The 22,173-nt window shown below is 39.2% G+C and overlaps 1 pseudogene; it reads left to right on the top strand.

Annotated features, from left to right (window-relative positions):
• The first annotated feature begins 18,176 nt into the window (after window positions 1-18,176).
• Window positions 18,177-19,107, top strand: LOC101902227 (vacuolar-sorting protein SNF8-like; annotated as a pseudogene).
• Window positions 19,108-22,173: the final 3,066 nt, after the last annotated feature.

Genomic DNA, 22,173 nt, shown 5'->3' with positions numbered 1-22,173 from the left:
CACAGTTCAATGGTATGAACTTCATTTATATTGTTGCACAGCCATCAACATCATCCATCTCCAGAATTCTTTTCATTTCACAAAACTGAAACTCAATACCCATTAAGCGATAACTCCTCATTCCCTCCGCCAGCTCCAGACTCTAACAAACACCATTTTACTTTCTGTCTCTATAATTTTGACTACTGGCAAATCACACTGGGAACATGGGCCACTATTCCCACAGCTGACACCAAGTTTTACAATTCTTCTTTCCATGTCCTGAAAGTGTTCTGAAATCAATCAGAATAGAGGACACAATGGCATTTTTTCCATTACAAATACACACACACAAAGTTAAAGTAAGTCGTAAAAAAGTGAAAAAGAATAAAAAGTAAACTGAGAAAATCAACTCTCTCCCATTCCTATCCTTAATTCTTTTTCCCAGTGCATTCTCAGTCACACAGTCGTATCTGCTGCTGTTACTAAGTCGCTTCAGTTGTGTCCGACTCTGTGTGACCCCATAGACGGTAGCCCACTAGGCTCCTCTGTCCCTGGGATTCTCCAGGCAAGAATACTGGAGTGGGTTGCCATTTCCTTCTCCAATGCATGAAAGTGAAAAGTGAAATTGAAGTCGCTCAGTCGTGCCCGACTCTTAGCGACCCCATGGACTGCAGCCTACCAGGCTCCTCCGTCCATGAGGCAACCACAATTACTAGTTTCTTGTGGATCCTTTCATATATCATCTATGTATAAAAATGTATGTTTGTGTAAACGAAAGTGGGGTTCAGCTGCTTACTGTTCAAAAGCCAATGAAGAGGCAAGACTGGTGAAAAGGAAAATTTGCTTTATTTTGGATGCCAACTATGGAGGGGGGCGGGTAGGGAGAGGGTAGACTCCTGTCCCAAGGCCAACTCCTATCCCACTGACATCAGAGGGCAAGAGATTTCACAGATGGAGGGAGGCGACTATATGCAAAAATAGCAGTCGGCTCCGACAGTCATCTTAAAATTGGCCATGCAGTGGTCTGATCAGCATCACCTTAATTGTTTTAAGTAAAGTTAATCTTCAGTTCTAGGCTTCCCCGGTGGCTCAGTGGTAAAGAATCTGCCTACAGTACAGTAAGCCTAGCTTCTATCCCTGGGTTGGGAAAATCCCCTAGACTAGGAAATGGCAACCTACTCCAGTATTCTTGCCTGGAGAATCCTATGGACAGAGGAGCCTCGTGGGCTACAGTCCGTGGGGTCACAAAGAGTCGGACACTTACTGAAGCGAAGTAAGCAGCCAAGGAGCAAGCATACTATTTCCCTACATGAATGTACCATGTTTCTACTACTCAACAAAAGCAAAAAACATGTTTGTGGGTTTACCATTACACTTTGACATATTTCCTTCTAGATTTCTATGTAATTATTCTTAAAACAAAAAATTTTCAGGGCAAGCTACTGCCTCTGAAACTGGATAGACAGGCAATTACAGACAATCACAGTTTATAGGGAATGGAAGCCACTGGAGCAAGCAACTGGTAAGAACATGTTAACAGTAATTGACAAATTTCTGGAGGTTGTGTGGACTAGCTTGAGAATCAAAAACTCCTGAGGGCCTAATCATAAGAGGCCCACAAACTTTCATAAATATTTATTTCAGAATCTCTACCAGGTTCTTTTATTATTATTGTTGTTGTTGCTTATTTTTATTTTATTTATTTACTTGTGGCTGTGCTCGGTCTTCATTACTGCAAAATTATGTTTAAAAGTGAAGAAAAAATAAAGAATGTTCCAGACAAAAACCAAGGGAATGTGTTGCCAGTGGACCTGTCTTGCAAGAAACATTAAAAGATATTCTTTAGAGAGAAGAAAAATGGTATAGGTCAGAAACTTGCATCTATATAACAAAAAAAGAGCATTAGAGAAGGAACAAATGAACATAAAATCTTTCATTTTATTGATCTAATATACAGCTATTCAAATAATAGCAACAGGACTTCACTAGTGGTACAGTGGTAAGAATCTGCCTTCCAATATAGGAACACAAGTTTGATCCCTGGTTGGGGAAGATTCCACATGCCGCAGAGCAACTAAACCCACACACCACAACTATTGAGCCGGTGCTCTAGAGTCCATGAGTTGCGACTACGGAAGCCCAAGCACCTAAAGTCTGTGCTCAATGTCAAGAGAAGCCATCGCAACGAGAAGCCCACGCACCACGATGAAAAGTAGCCCCTCCTGCGGCAGCTAGAGAAAGCCTGTAAACAGCAAGGAAGACCCAGCGCAATCACAAATAAATAAATAAATAATAAAAATAGCAACAATGTGTTGGGAGATTACAGCTTATAGATAAGTGAAATGAATGACAACATTATAAGGGACAGGAAGGAGGGATTTATAATTCTTTTATAAGATACCTGCACTATTCATGAACTGGTATAGTGTATTTGGAATTGGACTTAGATTAGTTGTAAATGTATATTTCAAACTTTAGGGAAATCACTAAAGCTTTTTTAAAGTATAATTAACATGCTAAGAGAGGAGAGAAAATGAAATCATATAAAATGCTGTATTAAAACTAGAGAAGAAAAAAAACTAGAGAAGAAAAAAGGAGAATATTCAAATAAAGAAACAAAGAATTGCAAAGAATAGAATAGAAAATAGTCACAAATATGGTAGATATTAATCCAACTTTATCAAAAAACATTTAAAATGTGAGTAGTCTTTTAATACACCAATTAAAAGACAGACTGGATAAAACAGACAAGACCCAATTGTTGCCTATATGAAATCTGCTTTAAATATATAATGAGGGATAAATATAAAAAAATGGACAATCCAGTTTTAAATAAATAAATAACCCGAATAGACATTTCTCCAAAGAAAATATACAAATGGCCAATAAGCTGATGAAAAGATGCTCAACATCATTAGTCATTGTGTGCTAAGTTGCTTCAGTCATGTCCAACTCTTTGCGACTCTATGGACTGTAGCCTGCTAGGCTCCTCTGTCCGTGGGATTCTCCAGGCAAGAATACTGGAGTGGGTTGCCATGCCCTCCTCCAGGGGATCTTTCTGACCCAGGGATAGAACTCACAGTCCCTTAAGTCTCCTGCATTCGCAGGCAGGTTCTTTACTGCTAGCGCCACCCGGGAAACCCAAATCAGTCATTAAGTGAAGTTCAGTCTTGTCTGACTCTTTGTGACCCCATGGACTGCAACCTACCAGGCTCCTCCATCCATGGGATTTTCCAGGCAAGAGTCCTGGAGTGGGTTGCCATTTCCTTCTCCAGGGCATCTTGCCAACCCAGGGATCAAACCCGGATCTCTTGCATTGCAGGCAGACACTTTATTGTCTGAGCCACCAGAGAAGCCCAGGGGAAATGCAAATCAAAACCTCAGTGAGATGCCATTTCACATCTATTAGTATTGTTGGTGTGAAATGGCATCTCACTGAGGTTTTGATTTGCATTTGTCTTGGGCTTTCACACCTACTAGGTTATTGTTGCAGAGAAGGCAATGGCACCCCACTCCAATGTTCTTGCCAGAATCCCAGGGACGGAGGAGCCTGGTGGGCTGCTGTCTCTGGGGTCACACAGAGTCGGACACTACTGAAGTGACTTAGCAGCAGCAGGTATTGTTGAGAATGTGGAAAATTTGACACATACATTGCTGTTAGGAAAATAAATAAAATAAATGGTGCAATCACTACAGAAAATAATTTGGGAGTTCCTCAAAGAGCTGAACATTTAATTACCTTATGATCCAGCAATTCTACTCCTAAGCTCAAAAGAGTTGAAAGCAGAGTCTCAAGAGATATTTGGACATGCATTTTCATAGCAGCTTTGTTCACAATAGTCAAAATATGGAAACAAGTGTCCATCAAGAGATAAATGGATAAGCAAAATGTGACATATGCATGGAGATTCCTATAAAAGCTAGGAATAAAACTACCACATAACTCAGCAATCCCTCTACTGGGCATATGCTCTGAGAAAACCATAATCCTAAAAGGCACGTGTACCCCAATGTTCATCACAGCACTATTTACAATAATTAGGACGTGGAAGCAACCTAGATGTCCATCAACAGACAAATGGATAAAGAAGTTGTTGTACATACACATGATCAAATATTACTCAGCCATTAAAAGGAATACATTTGACTCAGTTCTAAAGAGATGGATGAACCTAGAGCCTATTATCGGAGAAGGTAGTGGCACCCCACTCCAGTACTTTGCCTGGAAAATCCCATGGATGGAGGAGCCTGGTAGGCTGCAGTCCATGGGGTTGCTAAGAGTCGGACACGACTGAGCGACTTCACTTTGACTTTTCACTTTCATGCATTGGAGAAGGAAATGGCAACCCACTCCAGTGTTCTTGCCTGGAGAATCCCAGGGACAGGGGAGCCTGGTGGCTGCCGTCTATGGGGTCACACAGAATCGGATACGGCTGAAGTGACTTAGCAGCAGCAGTAGCAGCAACAGAGCCTATTATACAGAGTGAAGTAAGTCAGAATATGTGTGTTAGTCACTCAGTTGTGTGCGACTCTTTGTGATCCCATGGACTGTAGCCCACCAGGCTCCTCTGTCCATGGAATTCTCCAGGCAAGAATACTGGAGTGGGTAGCCGTTCCCTTCTCCAGGGGATCTTCCTGATCCAGGGATTAAACCCAGGTTACCTGCATTGCAGGCAGATTCTTTACAGTCTGAGTGACCAAGGAGGTCCGAAGTAAGTCAAAAAGAGAAAGGCAAATATCACAAATTAACACATATATACAGAATCTAGAAAGATGGTACTGATGAATCCATCTGCAGGGCACAATGGAGACAAAGACATAGAGAACAAACTTGTGTACACAGCAGGATAAAGAGAGGGTGGAATGAATTGAGAGAGTAGCATTGAGACATATACATGACCGTATGTAAAATTAGATAACCAGTGGAAATTTGTTATGTGATTCAGGGAGCTCAAATCTGGTGCTCTTTGACAACCTAGAGGGCAGGATGGAGTGGGAGCTGGGAGGAAGGTTCAAGACTGAGGGGACATACATATAACTACGACTGATTCATGCTGATATAGGGCAGAAACTAACACAATATTGTAAAGCAATTATCCTCCAATTAAAAATAAATAAAAATTTTACAAAGTGACATGTCCACAACAATGGAACATTATTCAACTATGAAAAGGAGTGAAATTCTGACACATGCTACAACATGGATGAATCTTGAAAACATGCTTAGCAAAAGAAGGTAGACACAAAGGACAATGTTGTTTGAGTCCACTTACATGAAATATCCAGGCTAAGCAAATTCAAACAGACAGAAAGTAGACTAGAGGTCACAAGGGGCTGGGGAGGGTTCTAGGTACTTTCATTGCAAGCATCTTTGCTACAGACATCTTAAGTTGCAAGCATGTTTGCTACATAGCTAATCGTCTATAATGCAATTTTGCCATAAAAGATAAATTAGTTTGTTGACAGTCTAGTTTCATTTCCCCTTGATGCAGAACTCCCATTTTTATAATACATAAATCTTGGGTCTCATTATGGTCTACACAGTGAAGAGTCTTAAAATAGTGGATGATAACAACAATGTATATCAACTTGATACAAAATAGGTTGATAAAACTTACAAGAAGTGTGAAAGAAGAGTGTTTAAAGCCAGATTGCACACTGTACTGAAAAATGGTTACATGTCAGTTTGCAAATCCTTCAGTGATTTGAAGGCATAGGACCCATAGAACTTTTGAACATCTGTTGATGGACAAGATGCCAGGAACAACAGTGGAGAGGTTTTCACAACACAATACAAAGCTCGGTTACAAAATATCCATCTTAGTATCTGGAAACTTATACTTCTCTTAACAAAGGAAATTTTAATATAAAAGAAAAAGTACAATGCTGAACAAGGAGATAAATCATCACTGACAACAAAAATATATGTAATATATATTTATAATATGTATTATATTACAAAAATCTAAGACAAAAATATGTATTATATTATATATATTATATAACTGTGAATAAAAGACTTGCATGTAAGACAAGTGCTTACATGTAGCCCACAGTTATTTGCACAGTATTGCAGTGAACCCACACACATTTTAGTTTATTTAAGGATTTTGTATTTTGCAATAAAGTCTTTCTACTTTCGTTGTTCATATGTTTCATTATGTCCTTTTAATGTCCCTTTTTGGTTTTTTGTTATTTTATCTTTTACAGCAGAATGGTCTTATGGTCAATCAGTTCAGTTCAGTCGCTCAGTCGTGTCCAACTCTTCTCGACCCCATGAATCGCAGCACGCCCGGCCTCCCTGTCCATCACCAACTCCCGGAGTCCACCCAGACTCACGTCCATCGAGTCGGCGATGCCATCCAGCCATCTCATCCTCTGTCGTCCCCTTCTCCTCCTGCCCCCAATCCCTCCCAGCATCAGAGGCTTTTCCAATGAGTCAACTCTTCGCATGAGGTGGCCAAAGTACTGGAGTTTCAGCTTCAGTATCAGTCCTTCCAAAGAAATCCCAGGGCTCATCTCCTTCAGAATGGACTGGTTGGATCTCCTTGCAGTCCAAGGGACTCTCAAGAGTCTTCTCCAACACCACAGTTCAAAAGCATCAATTCTTTGGCGCTCAGCCTTCTTCACAGTCCAACTCTCACATCCATACATGACCACAGGAAAAACCATAGCCTTGACTAGATGGACCTTTGTTGGCAAAGTAATGTCTCTGCTTTTGAATATGCTGTCTAGCTTCGTCATAACTTTTCTTCCAAGGAGTAAGCGTCTTTTAATTTCATGGCTGCAGTCACCATCTGCAGTGATTTTGGAGCCCCCAAAAATACAGTCTGACACTGTTTTCACTGTTTCCCCTTCTATTTCCCATGAAGTGATGGGACCAGATGCCATGATCTTTGTTTTCTGAATGTTGAGCTTTAAGCCAACTTTTTCACTCTCCTCTTTCACTTTCATCAAGAGGCTTTTTAGTTCCTCTTCACTTTCTGCCATAAGGGTGGTGTCATCTGCGTATCTGAGGTTATTGATATTTCTCCCGGCAATCTTGATTCCAGCTTGTGTTTCTTCCAGTCCAGCGTTTCTCATGATGTACTCTGCATAGAAGTTAAATAAGCAGGGTGATAATATACAGCCTTGACATACTCCTTTTCCTATTTGGAACCAGTCTGTTTTTCCATGTCCAGTTCTAACTGTTGCTTCCTGACCTGCATATAGGTTTCTCAAGAGGCAGGTCAGGTGGTCTGGTATTCCCATCTCTTTCAGAATTTTCCACAGTTTATTGTGATCCACACAGTCAAAGGCTTTGGCACAGTCAATAAAGCAGAAATAGATGTTTTTCTGGAATTCTTTTGCTTTTTCCATGATCCAGTGGATGTTGGCAATTTGATCTCTGGTTCCTCTGCCTTTTCTAAAACCAGCTTGAACATCAGGAAGTTCACGGTTCATGTATTGCTGAACCCTGGCTTGGAGAATTTTGAGCATTACTTTACTAGGATGTGAGATGAGTGCAATTGTGTGGTAGTTTGAGCATTCTTTGGCATTGCCTTTCTTACGGTCAATCAGTTATGAGCAAAAATATTTGTGCAATAAACATCTGCAGCAGTGATGTCTATGGCAAAGATGCTTATAGTCGTGGACGTGTTGGGCAGAGTGGATAATGGAGAATTCCTAATTAATGGGTATAGAATTTCTGTTTGGTGTGATAAAAACATTTTTTAAATAGTGATGACAGTTGCACAACATTATGAATGTAGCTAATGCCACTGAACTGCACACTTAAAAATTATTAAAATGGCAATTTTATGTAGTATATTTTGCCACAATTTTTAACAGTTAATAATGTATTATACCAAAGTCCATCAAATTGTACACAAGAGCCAAGAGATGTGGGGAGGGGACTGACTGTACAAAGAATTATGAGAGAAATTTGGGGGGTGATGAAAATATTCTATATAATGATTGTGGTGATGGTTGTACATCTCCGTGTCTTTTTCAGACTCATCTCATGCTATACTTAAAACTGGTGAGCTTTATTATATTTGAATATCTCATAAAGTCTGACAAAACATAAAAATGTAAAAATAACCCCCCTAAATAGAAAGTAAAATGGAATTAAATGTTCTCAATAAAACTGGGGAGAAAATAAATAAAATAAATACTCTAACTATGTATTGAGTCTTGGGTAGTGTAAGTATACAAAGAACTATCTCAGATGACTGAGATACATTAATTTGACTGTACAGCCATAGTAAAAAGTACTCTAAGGACAAAAAGCAACTTTAAAAAAAAAACCTCATTGTTTTTGGTAATTATATTGTTGGTGGTTATTGGCAACATTGTTTTTTGTTTGTTTGTTTTCATTTTTTTTAATTGGAAGCTAATTACTTTACAATATTGTAGTGGGTTTTGCCATACATTCACATGAATCAGCCGTGGGTGTTCACGTGCTCCCCATCCAGACCCTCCCTCCCACCTCCCTCCCCATCCCATCCCTCAGGTTCATCCCAGTGCACCAGCCCTGAGCACCCTGCCTCATGCATGAACCTGGACTGGTGATCTATTTCACATATGATAATATACATGTTTCAATGCTATTCTCTCAAATCATCCCACCCTCGCCTTCTCCCACAGAGTCCAACAGTGTGTTCTTTACATCTGTGTCTCTTTTGCTGTCTCACATATAGGGTCATCATTACCATCTTTCTAAATTCCATATATATGCATTAATATACTATATTGGTGTTTTTCTTTCTGACTTACTTCACTCTGTATAATAGGCTCCAGTTTCATCCACCTCATTAGAACTGATTCAAATGCATTCTTTTTAATAGCTGAGTAATACTCCATTGTGACTATGTACCACAACTTTCTTATCCATTCATCTGCTGATGGGCATCTAGGTTGCTTCCATGTTCTGGCTATTGTAAACAGTGCTGCAATGAACATTGGGGTACACGTGTCTCTTTCAATTTAGCGTCATTGTTGCTCTGAAACTGTGTATTGTGGGAGAAATAGAATAAAAATAATAAAAAATAAAATAATGTTGCTGTTATTGACAACTGAAATTTTTTATACTGTTAAGAAGAGATAATGAAGTAAGACTGATGATGTTAAGTAAAAACTCCATAGCTGATTTTGAATTGGAAGTGTCAACATGAACTCATGATATATTTAATCTTTTTTTTTTAATTGTATTTTCTAGCTCTGTTAACTGAAAAGACCTAGGGTCCATGACCAACCCAGTACCAATGGGCATTCCCGGCACTCAGTTTGTTGTTTTTAAATGTCATTTTGTTAAAAGTAACCTGGACTCCTTAAGATGGCTGATTCCAGGACTGGGATGGATCTGTATACAGAAGATGGGCCTAAAATAACCTGTCATTATCAGGAAGCAAAGAAATTAATAAAGACAAATGATGTGTCAAAGGCCTCTGGAGATAACCTAAGTAAATTCACACCAGCCAAAACTACCATTTGAGCATTACAAAGAGTTACAGCCTCAATGAATTATAGCTTCAAATAGGATTAAATCTATTTATTCATAATGATACTACAAAAGCCCACTTTATTGGTCACTTTTGAGGGATGGTAGGGAATCAACTTATTATTTTGACAATTGGTAGAGAAAAAAGAATCAACATTTGTTATGCTTTTCCTACAAGTTGAATATCTCAGGGTAACTGAATAGGTGATAAGGGGAAGTTTCTCCTTATAGAAGTATTCTAATAAACTCAGTAGAAAAGAGAATTAAAATATCACTAGTTGCCAAACCCTAATGAATGAATGGATCTAGGGAAAGACAATCAATAGTAGATAACATTGATAAAAAGAGGCAAGAAAAAAAAACTGTTTTGGCCATGCCATGCTCATGTGGAATGTTGGTTCCCCAACCTGAGGCCCCCGCGTGGAAGCACAGATTCTTAACCACTGGACCACCAAGGAAGTCCTGAAATTAGTCTTACTTTGAAAAAGAAATCTAATCTGATCAAGCCTTTACATGTAACTATCAATTTAAACCAAATTCAAGAGGGAAAGAAACATGATGCTATGGGGATGCAATCAGCAAACTATACCATGAGGGGCTTCCCTGTAGGTTCAAAGGTAAACAATACACCTGCCAATGCAGGAGACACAGGTTGATGGAGGATCCCACATGCTACAGACCAACTAAGCCCATGGGCCACAGCTCTTGAGCCTGTGCTCTCGAGCCAGAGAGCCACAACTACTGAACCCACGTGCAACAGTTTCTGAGGGCCAGGCGCCCTAGAGCCTGTGCTCTGCAACAAGAGAAGTCACCACAATGAGAAGCCCTCGCACTGCAGCTAGAGAGCAGCCCCTGCTTGCTGCAACTAGAGAAAAGGCCGTGCAGCAATGAAGCACATCCAGAAAGAATAAAATAAAAAATTTATACTGTGAGAAACCTGACACGTGACTGAGCACACATGAACAAAAACATGCACAGATATACTGTTTATGTTATTTTTAATCCAGTAGAATTTTTAAATCTCTATGCAGCAAAATATATCAGCACTTTACTGCTTTTGGATTTCACTTCTTGCTTAAGAATCTCGTGCCTATTTCAAATTTACAAAAATCATGTATAGTTCTTCTAATAGACTTACTTATACTTCTATTATTTCCTGAATTCATATTTAAGGAATTCATATATAAGGTGTATGTAAAGGGAATGGAATAGGGATCTAACATTTTTATAAATTAGTAGTTAAGTCCCATAATCATATATTAACCCATTCTGATTTTAAAATGCCATCTTCATTGCATATTAAAAATCCATAGCCACATGAGCTTTTTTCTAGACTCTCTATGATTATCCAGGAGGTTTTTGTATGTGACAATAAAAATGTTTAAATTATCATAGCTTTAGAGTTTGTTTAGATATCTAGTTGGAACCATTCCCCTTCATTGTTCTTTTTGAAAATTTACTCTCTCCTTACAAATACCCTGCCAGATAAACTTCAGAATTAGTCCAATACCATATAACATGCAATCTAGTACCCCCTCCACTTTTTTATTTTGAAAAAACTTTAAAGAAAAAAGGAAAGAATAGTAAAATGAACACCTGTGTACTCTTATATCCAGATTCACCAATTTAACATTTGCTGCATTTGCTTTATTGCTCTTTTTGACCAGCAGCTGCATGCCAGCTGCTAAAAAGAATTAAGGCAAATTATATCATAGGTGAGATTACAAAATGGTAGATACACTTGGGAAACAGTTTGGTAGTGACTTATAAAGTTAAACATACCTTATGACCTAGAAATTCTACTCTTAGGGATTTACCCAAGAGCAAATGTGAACATATTTCCACACAAAAGTGTTATGCAAATTTTCATAGCAGCATTATTCATATGAAGCCCAAACTGGAACAAACCAAATATCTATCAACCGATAATTGAGTAAATAACTCCTTTATTATGTAATACTCTGTGCTAAAAAGAAATGAGATGGTGATATGTACAACAAGGCCATGGAATCTCAAAAAAAAAAAAAAAATTGAAGTGTACAAAGTCAAACACCAAACACTGTATATTGTACAATGCCATATAAATGAAACTCTAGAAATGAAAACTATTTTGTAGTGAAAAGCAGGTCAATGGTTTCACAGAGTTAGATTTTAGGTGAGGGGATTGATTACAATGGAGAATGAGGGGACGTTTTAGAATGATGGAAACATTTTGTGTCTTAATTGTTGAGATGGTACACGACAGTATACAATTGCCAAGACTTATTAAACTGTATAGTTAAAATGGATGAATCTTATTTTATGAAAATTATACCATATTTCTAAATTGGGTGGAATCTAATGCCCTAAATTCCCTAATCTAAAAATTGGAGGAAAATCTTTAAAAGGAAAAAAAGGGATAATTAGGCAACTCAGTAAGAGCTGATTTGAAAAGTTCTCCAAGATACATTATTATGGCTAGTATTAATATTTATATAAGAGATATATAAGAGAAAAATGGTCAAGTTTATGAATGTAATTGCATAGAATATCCTTGAAGTTGTTTAAGGAAGGAATTGGTAAGAGGGTGGTTGGTAGGGAGGTGAAGTGGGTGGTTGGGAGAAGTGGTGGGCCTTTTTACTGTTTTGGAATTTTTTCTGGGTGCACAAAATATCTAGGTAAGAAATAAATAGGGCTTCCCTGGTGGCTCAGATGGGAAAGAATCCGCCTCAGTGTGGGAAACCTGGGTTTGATCCCTGGGTTGGGAAGATCCCCTGGAGAAGGGCATGACAACCCACTCCAGTATTCTTGCCTGGAGAATTCCCATGGACAGAGGAGCCTGGCGGGCTACAGTCCATGGGGTCGCAAAGAGTCGGACAGGACTGAGCTACTAAGCACAAGAAATAAACAATTAAAGTAAAATAAAACAGTTATAAAAACAAACTGAATTTAGACTCAGATTTTTAAAAAGAGAGAAATGTGAACATTTTTGACAGTCAAATTTGGTAAGTGGGTTATACCAGTTGTAAGAACATATTGCTATGTTAATAACAACATAATAATAATAACAACAACTCACACAAACTGAGTGTTGTCACACACTAGGACTTGGTTAAGAATTTTAAAACAGCTTGAGACATACAGAAGTTACATAATGTCTCTGAGTTCATACAGCTAGCTAGAAGCTGTAAATATCTAAAGGATGCCTGGATCCTGACAGCATGGAAGGGAATAAAGTGGAGTAGATAAGTGCTTCTTTGGAGAGTAAAGTAAATGTGACAAAAAAGAAAGCTTATAGTACCAGCTACTCAGGAGGGCCTGGTTTGAAAGCAAGCCCCAGAGGACATGTTCAGGAGCCAAGACCTAAGGATCATGTTATAGAAGTTACACCCCAATCAGAGTTCTCTTTATCGAATCAAAGGGAAATAAGCCAGGCACAAGTTTCCAGTCTGACTCAGGAGAACCCAAAGTGTAGGGATAACGCCTTGGTCTCAGATACTCTGCCATCTAGCAGTGATGTAGATTTTATGTGTGCCTTTCAGCAGCTGGAAGGGCCAGGATAGGAGATCAGCATTCAGGGAAAAGAGAGAAAGTAGGGGGGAAATTAGAGGGTATAAATGATGTAGGGTCTGTGATGGAGTAATCATCCCCATTTTCCCCCGAGTATGGCTACAGGATGGAATAGGCACATGAGGCCAACAACTGGGTGTAACAGGATTTTTCGTCATTAACTCTGATATTTCCCTGACTGTCTCCACAATCTGTTGTCCCTCTTTTATCTCCAGACCATTTGGTTGGGAACCTGAGCTATTGCAAGCTGGTGTCCGGATTTTGCCCCAATTGACTAAACACTTTCCTGAGATCGTTTTCAAGAACTTCTATTTCTGCTGCTTTCTTGGGAGACCCCTAGTTTTCTGATTCCTCTGTAGAAACCAACCAGTCCCCACCAATTTCTCTCCTGCGTATCAGAGAACTTGGAGAAGAGTCAGTTCTGTCCCCAAGGCAAGGAGACAGATGGATTAGTGCATTGAGTAGTTGGTTTCAGCCACTTTGGAACTTGAGTCTATAGCTGGACTATTAGTTAGTGTGAGTCTGTTTGTGTTTTGTTTTTTTCCCTAGACTCTATGTCCTGTGTCCTCTAATTTATGAGAACTTTTTAAAGAGCCAGGATCCATGTCTATCACACCATCCAATCCATCAAAACCACAAGGCTCTACCTCCAAGTATTAATATATCCATTGCTCTCTCTACTACACCCACTCTGATCAAGAAGTCAGGAAACTGATGGCAACTCAAATTGCTAAAATTAACCTTTTTTTAAAGGTTAATCTGCTCAAACTTCCCTGAACTCTTTACAGTAATCCCATTTCTTTTTCTTTCTTTCCCCCCCGCTTTTTTTTTTTTCTTTTGGCCACATCGTGCAACTTGTGGGATCTTAGTTCCCTAACCGGGGAATCAAACCCAGGGCCCCTTGCAGTGGAAGCACCACGTCCTAACTACTGGACCACCAGGTAATTCTTTTTTTTTTAACTTTACAATATTGTATTAGTTTTGCCAAATATCAAAATGAATCCGCCACAGGTATCCACCAGGTAATTCTAAGAAAGTTTAATAAATGAACTATAAAGCAGAGACATTACTTTGTCCACAAAGGTCCATCTAGTCAAGGCTATGGTTTTTCCAGTAGTCATGTATGGATGTGAGAGTTGGACTATAAAGACAGCTGAGCACCAAAGAATTGATGCTTTTGAACTGTGGTGTTGGAGAAGACTTGAAAGTCCCTTGGACTGCAAGGAGATCCAACCAGTCCATCCTAAAGGAAATCAGCCCTGGGTGTTCATCAGAAGGACTGATGTTGAAGCTGAAATGAGAATATTTTGGCCACCTGATACAAAGAGCTGACTCATTTGCAAAGACCCTGATGTTAGGAAAGATTGAAGGCGGGAAGAGAAGGGGACGACAGAGGATGAGATGGTTAGATGGCATCACCAACTCAATGGACATGAGTTTGGGTAAACTCTGGGAGTTGGTGATGGACAGGGAGGCCTGGCGTGCTGTGGTTCATGCGGTCGCAAAGAGTCGGACACGACTGAGCAAGTGAACTGATAACTAATATATTGGGAAATACAAGTGCACTAGGGGTGGCCACTATATCCCTAGTAGAAATGACGGAGGGGATGAATGAATGAATGAATTCTATTCATTACTAGAATACAAGGACAGAGAAAGCTTTGTGGAGAGGGCTGTGTGGTAGGAATTGACACCTTTCATCAGGGGATAGATGCCCACAGCATCCTGCAGGATGGGAGCCAGGAGAATACCCTGATCTCATTTTCCCCTCACCCTCTGATCTCTTCATCAGTCCTCCATGTTGGCAATGCTCCACACTGACCAAATTTAACCAGAAGTTAGAGGGTCTACCAGCTGGTTAATTGGTCACCACAGATCAGCTTCCTGGAGCACAGAACAGGGAAGAGAATGATAGAGTGGCTCTGGAAAGAAAAGCAGATCATCTTTAACCTGGATTCCTGCTGTAATCTTAAACTTCAATCTGATTTCTTCACAGCTGCCAAAGCCACCTTTAAAAAAACAATTGTGATGAAATACATATACATCACAAAATTTACCATTTCAGCCATTTTTAAGTACATAATTCAGTGGCATTAGTTACATTTACAATATTCTGCAACCATTACCACTATCTATTTCTAAAACTTTCATAAACCTAAACAGAAACTTTGTATCCATTAAGCAAGAATTTTCTATTACTTGCATTTCAAGCTCCTGATAACCTGTAATCTACTTTCCAACTCAATGAATTTGCCTATCCTACATATTGAATACAAACGGGTTATCCTCTAGTTCCAGTGTACAGGCTTGTCATTGTGGTGGCTTCTCTTGTTGTGGAGCGCAGGTTCTAGGGCATGCAGACTTCAGTAGTTGCGGCTCCTGGGCTCTAGAGCACAGACTCAATAGTTGTGGTGGACAGGCTTAGTTACTCAGTTGCATTTGGGATCTTCCAGGATCAGGAATCAACCTGTGTCTCCTGCACTGGCAGGTGGATTCTTTACCACTGAGCCACCAGAGAGGCCCCTAACATTATCTTTATAAGGTTCATCCATGTGGTAGTAGCATGTATCAGAACTTCATTCCTTTGTTTGGCCGATTAATATTTCATTGTACACACATTTTGTTTGTCCATTCATCTGCTGATGCACACTTTGGTTGTTTCTACCTTTTGGCTATTGTGAATAATGCTGCAATGAACATTGACATACAATATACAAAAACTCTTTCACCACTCAACAGTAAAAAGACAACAAAGTAAAAAAAATGTGCAAAGAATGTGAATAGACAGTTCTCCAAAGAAGGCATACAAGTAGCCAATAAGCATGTGAAGAGATGGTCAGCATAATTAGCCATCAGGGAAATACAAATCAAAACCACAATAAGATACAAGTTCACTAGTTCTGGAATGGCTATGTTTAAAACAATAATAACAAATGTTGGTTAGAATGTGTAGAAATCATATCTGTTTTTCTCTTGATTTAACTTCAGTTCAGTTCAGTCGCTCAGTCGTGTCCGACTCTTTGCAACTCCATGAATTGCAGCACGCCAGGCCTCCCTGCCCATCACCAACTCCCGGAGTTCAAACTCATGTCCATTGAGGCGGTGATGCCACCCAGCCATCTCATCCTCTGTCGTCCCCTTCTCTTCCTGCCCCCAATCCCTCCCAGCACCAGAGACTTTTCCAATGAGTCAACTCTTCGCATGAGGAGTTTCAAAGTATTGGAGTTTCAGCTTTAGCATCAGTCTTTCCAAAGAACATCCAGGACTGATCTCCTTTAGAACGGACTGGTTGGATCTCCTTGCAGTCCAAGGGACTCTCAAGAGTCTTCTCCAACACCATAGTTCAAAAGCATCATTTCTTCAGCACTCAGCTTTCTTCACAGTGCAACTTTCACATCCATACATGACCACTGGAAAAACCATAGCCTTGACTAGACGGACCTTTGTTGGCACAGTAATGTCTCTGCTTTTGAATATGCTATCTAGATTGGTCATAACTTTCCTTCCAAGGAGTAAGTGTCTTTTAATTTCATGGCTGCAATCACCATCTGCTGTGATTTTGGATTTAACTTAAAGTTATGTAATTGTTTCCTCTTCTATTAAATTATAAGTTCCTGGGACAGATCTTAAAAGTATATCTCATTTTGTTGGGCTTCCCTTTATTGCACTTCACAGATCTTGTGTTTTCTACAAATTGAAGACTCATGCGAACTCTACATTTTCAGATGGTGGTTAGCGTGTTTTTGTCAGGTGAGTATATGCTCCTCGGTTCTGTCTCGTCACAACAAAGATTTGGAGTGACGGACATTAAAGCCCTAGGCGTGTCACAGCTCTCAGGTCTTGGACAGACTGTGTTATAGCTCTCAGGTCTCGAATGGACCGTGTTATAGCTTTTAGACAAATCAGTGTTATAGCTCTGTGTTTCAGCTCTATTTTATTTAGATAATAACAGGAAAATCCGTCTTCGAGGTGTGAGGGCATGTTGACTCAAAGATGCGAAGACAAGAGCGCCCCAGAGTGCAGGAGAGAGAAGGAGCCCCAGCCCTTTGGCTCCTCTTTTTATGTTTTTCTCTCCCTGGGCCTGTCCTATGTAAATTGGGCCAGCCAGGAGTGTTGTTTGTTTTACCTGAGGTCCTCACTCCGGTCCTCAGACCTTCCTTTGTTCTATTTTCTCGGGCTTTTCTCTTCCTTATCTTTTAGCCACCGCCATTCTGGACTCCTTTTCCCTATTCTAACTACCTAACATTTTAATTAAGGTATATTATTGGGCTCCAAAATCACTGTGGATGGTGACTGCAGCCATGAAATTAAAAGAGGCTTGCTTCTTGGAAGAAAAGCTATGACAAACCTAGACAGAGTATTAAAAAGCAGAGACATCACTTTGCAGCAAAGGTCCGCTTTGCTGCAACTATTGAAGCCCTCACGCCCTAGAGCCTGTGCTCTGCAACGAGAACCCACTGCAGTGAGAAACCTGCTCACTGCAACTAGAGAAAGCTCGTGCACAGCAATGAAGACCCAGTGCAGCCAAAATAAATAAATAAATAAATAATTTTTAAAATGGTTTAAGTATGGGGTAAATATAACTTTTATATGCACCAGAAAACCAAAAATTCATATGACTCACTTTATTGCAATATTTGCTTTATTGCAGTAATCTGGAACTGAGCTCACAACCTTTGAGGTACACTCTGTATAAAATTTTTAATCTCTAATGATTAACAGATTAAAAACTAACATTGCCATTGTTACAATGTGTAAAAAGATTGGGGAGGGGAGGCGAGGGGAGGCAGCTGCTGAACGTTCTGTGACCAAGGAATTTTCATATAATCACACAGGTGTACATTTTGCAACTGATTTGTCTTGGAAGAGTCACAACAAACCTATATTATTCAAGCTAGACATCTGGACATAGGAGTCTTCTCATTACCTGATAGTGTGAGTAGAGATGTATATAATATTCCAGAAGACATTATAACAATACAGTGAGCAGCTACTTTTCTTACTATTGTAGAACACAGAATTTCAGAAATGGTTCACCAATATCTTTTACACCGTGGTTTTCATATCTCCATTTCCAGGTAGGCTGGAAGAAAATGAATAGACAGTTCTCCAAAGAAGGCATACAAGTGGCCAATAAGCACATGAAGAGATGGTCAGTATCATTAGCCATCAGGGAAATACAATTCAAAACAACGGCACCTAAGTCACCAGTGTGAGCTACATCATGTGCGAGGCAGCATTACTACCCCAAAGAAGCTTCAAAACTAATCTGGGGCAATTTGCCAGCAAGCACAAGTAGGACACCCAAAGGAGTCTCAAGTTCCAGATGCAGCTCCAGGACATGTGTGCCACCATTGGGATGGATCCCCTGATTTACGGAAAATGATTTTGGTCTGAGATGCTGGGCATACAGATTATCAAAGTGTGCCTAGCCTTGAAGCACCAGAATGGAAGTTTGAGAACTTTGGAGGAACTGCTACATCAACAGGTTTTATAGGGAAGGGAAAAATTCAATCCAGATGTCAGCCAAGACAACTTGATAAGGGTCATCAAGCAAATAAAGGCCCATGGCACTGGCTTCAGCATTACCCCTGTGGGTGGCACTACCATATTCACTCTGTTCCAGCTGAGCTCAATATGAATTACAAACAATGAGGTGCTAGAGCTGGCAGGGAAGAATGGCTACAGGACCACCAGTGAGACAAAAGCCAGTCTTGAATGGGAGACAGAGTGATTACTACAAGTGCTGGAACACATGCTGATGGCAGGGCTGGCCTGCCTAGCCAGCCTCTACAGCAAACTACTGTCTTCCAGCTCTCTTCACTGACCTCCCCTCTCAGATTACAGCTCAGAAGGCCAGAGAATTCCTCTCCTGAATCTAGGAATGTGGAAGGCAGCACAGCAGGATGCAGGAAGGAGAGAGCGAGCAGCTATTGACTGGTGAATAAAACCTGAACCAGGAATTACCTGACTGTCCAGTGGTTAGAACCCAGTGCTTTCACTGCTGAGGTCCAGGTTCTACCCCTTGTCATCCAAGAACTAAGATCCCACAAGCCATATAGCACAAACGGAGAAAAAAAAAAATTCTGAACAATTTTGCTTAAAAAAAAATAGAATAAATAAAACAGATTCAGAAATTTTAATGGTGATGGAACAAACAAGAACATAAAAGCTGCTACTATAAATATGCTTTACATCTTCAAAAAGATAGAGGAAAACCTGACCAAGATAATTAAAGAAGTGGAAGATAAAGGAAAGATCCAAATGAAACCTCTAGATATGAAAAACATAGTATCTGAAATGGAAAATACACTGGATGGAATAAAAGCAGATGCTGAAGATTGGTGATTAGAAGAAACAGAAATAGAAACTAAGCAAGGTGAAGTACAGAGACAGAAAAAAATGAACAGAATACCATTTGTGTATGGACTAATATTAAGCAGACTGACATATATGTAATATCTCAAGAGGATCCCATTAAGAGAGAAGATGCATGAAAAAAGGCTTAGAAAAAAATATTTAAAGACAAAATGACCATAAATTTTCCAAATTTGCTGAAAGCTATAAAATTCATGGATCCAAGAAGCTTAATGAATCCCAAGCAGAATAAACCTGGGGAAAACCACATCATATTATGTCACAATAAAATTTCTGAAACCACTGACAAAGAGAAAACATTAAAAGCAGCCAGAGAAAAAAGACATATTTCTTACAAAAGAATCAATATACGAATGACATAGAATTCTTATCAGAAATTATACAAACCAGATCTTACACAAAAACCCAAATGAATTTTTTGGCCAACCCAATATATTTTACCCCAATAAGAAAATTAAAGGAAAAAGAACTATTTTTTTAAGACAAAGATGAGAAAATTCATCACTGGGATTTTGATGAATGACAAAATTACTGGTCTAAAAGAAATACGAAAGGAAGTTCTCACTGCTTCCAAATGATACCATGTGGAAATGTGGATCTACACAACATAATGAAAAGTGTCAGAAATAGTAAATATGAGTAAACATAAAATACACTTAATATTTAATCTCTTCAAAAGATAATTGGTTCTTTAAAGCAAAAATTACAACAGGATTTATAGTACATGTAAAAGAAAAATGTATGATCACAGTAGCACAAAAGAGGAAAAAAATTACTGCTGTACTGTTTTATAGTATACATGAAGTGATACATTATTTGAAGGTAGACTGATATTCAAAGATTGTATTTTATAGGGAATTCCCTGGTGACCAGGTGGTTAGGACTGTGCACTTTCACTGTCCTGGCCAAGCTTCAATCCCTGGTCAGGAAACTAAGATCAAAGTTCCCCTCTAAGCCATACAAGATGACCAAAAAAAAAAAAAAAAATCTATTTTATAAACTATAGAGCAACAACTAAAGAAATAAAGATACAACTAATAAGCCAATAATGAAGACAAAATAGAATCACAAAAAAATTCAATCTGAAAGAAATCAGGGAGACAATAAAAAAGGAACAAAGAGAAGATTGGGCAAATAGGAAGTAACTGAAAGATGGTAGTTTCAAACTCAATCATGTTGATAATTACATTAACTTTAAATGTAGTAAACACCCCAATCAAAAGGCAAGGAAGGTCAGATTGGATTCAAAAACCAAAACCAAAACTATAGAGTTTCTTGTCTATAAGAAACTCACTTAAATATAAAGAAACATATGGTTAAAAGTAAAAAGATGAGAGAATATATATTATACAAATAAGAACCAAATGAAAGTCAGAACGGCTATATTAAAAATAAGAAATAGACAAATCTGCAATTATAGTTGGAGATTTTAGCACTTTTCCCTAAGTAACTGATAGTAAAGCTAGACAGAAAATCAGTAATAATATAAATTTGAAGAACACTGTCAACCAATTTGATTTTTTAAATTCTTATTTATTTCTCTTTAGCTGTGCTGTCTTCACTGCTGTACAGGCTTTTTTCTAGTTGTGGCAAGCAGGGGCTACTCTCCAGTTGCAGTGCGTGGGCTTCCCTTATTGCAGAGCACAGGCTCTAGGGTGCACAGGCTTCAGGAGTTTCCACTCCTGGGCTCTAGAGCACAGTCTCAATAGTTGTGGCACAAGGGCTTACTGTAGAACATACTGTTCTGCAGTATGTGGGATCTTTCCAGATCAGGGATGGAACCTGTGTCTTCTGCACTGGCAGGCAGATTTTTTACTACTGAGCCAGCAGGGAAGCCCCATCAATTTGATTTTAGTGACATTTATGGAACATCACCAACTCCAAACACATTATTCTCAAGTGCGCATGAATCATTTACCATGAAAGACTATGTGCATATTTGTGGTAAATTGCTTTAGTTGTAACTGACTCTTTGTGACCTCATGGACCGAAGCCAGCCAGGCTCTTCTGTCCACGGGATTCTCCAGGCAAGAATACTGGAGTGGGTTGCCATGCCCTCCTCGAGGGGAATCTTCCCAATCCAGGGATAGAACACACATTGGTTAAGTCTCTTGCATTGGCAGGCAGGTTCTTTACTACTAGCACCAGCTGGGAAGCCCCAGGTAGACTATAATCTAGGTCATAAGACAAATCTGAATAAATACATTTTGGCAATGTGTTATAAAACTAAACTTTCTCTTAATCATACAATTTGGCACTCATGCTCCTTGGTATTTATCCAAATGAGTTGAAAACTTATGTCTACACAAAAACCTGCACATAAATGTTTACACACTTGAATTTAGCCAAAAGGCCAAGAAGCAACTGCACGTAAGTATTTATAGCAGCTTTATTCATAATTACCCAAACTTTGAAATAACCAAGATATCCTTCAACACATAAATAGGAAAAAAAAAACCAGTGGCACATCCATATAATGACTATTATTCAGCAATAAAAGGAATGAGCTATCAAACCGTGACAAGATATGGAATAAACTTGAATGTATTTTACTAAGTGAAAGAAGCCAGCTCAAAAGTCTACATACTGTATGAGTCAAACTATTTGACAATTCAGAAAAGGTAAAACTACAGATACAGTACAAAAATCAGTGTTGCCAGGGGTAGGTAGGAAAGAGGGAAGAATGGAAAGAACACAGAGAATTTTTAGGGCAATTAAGCTACTCTGTATGAATAACTTAAGGTGGCATCTCTTGTCACAGAGCACAGGCTCTAGGCGCTCAG

This window comes from Bos taurus, chromosome 26, assembly GCF_002263795.3.
Source record: "Bos taurus isolate L1 Dominette 01449 registration number 42190680 breed Hereford chromosome 26, ARS-UCD2.0, whole genome shotgun sequence".
NCBI lineage: Eukaryota > Metazoa > Chordata > Mammalia > Artiodactyla > Bovidae > Bos > Bos taurus.
This window is presented reverse-complemented; position numbering and strand designations above follow the sequence as displayed.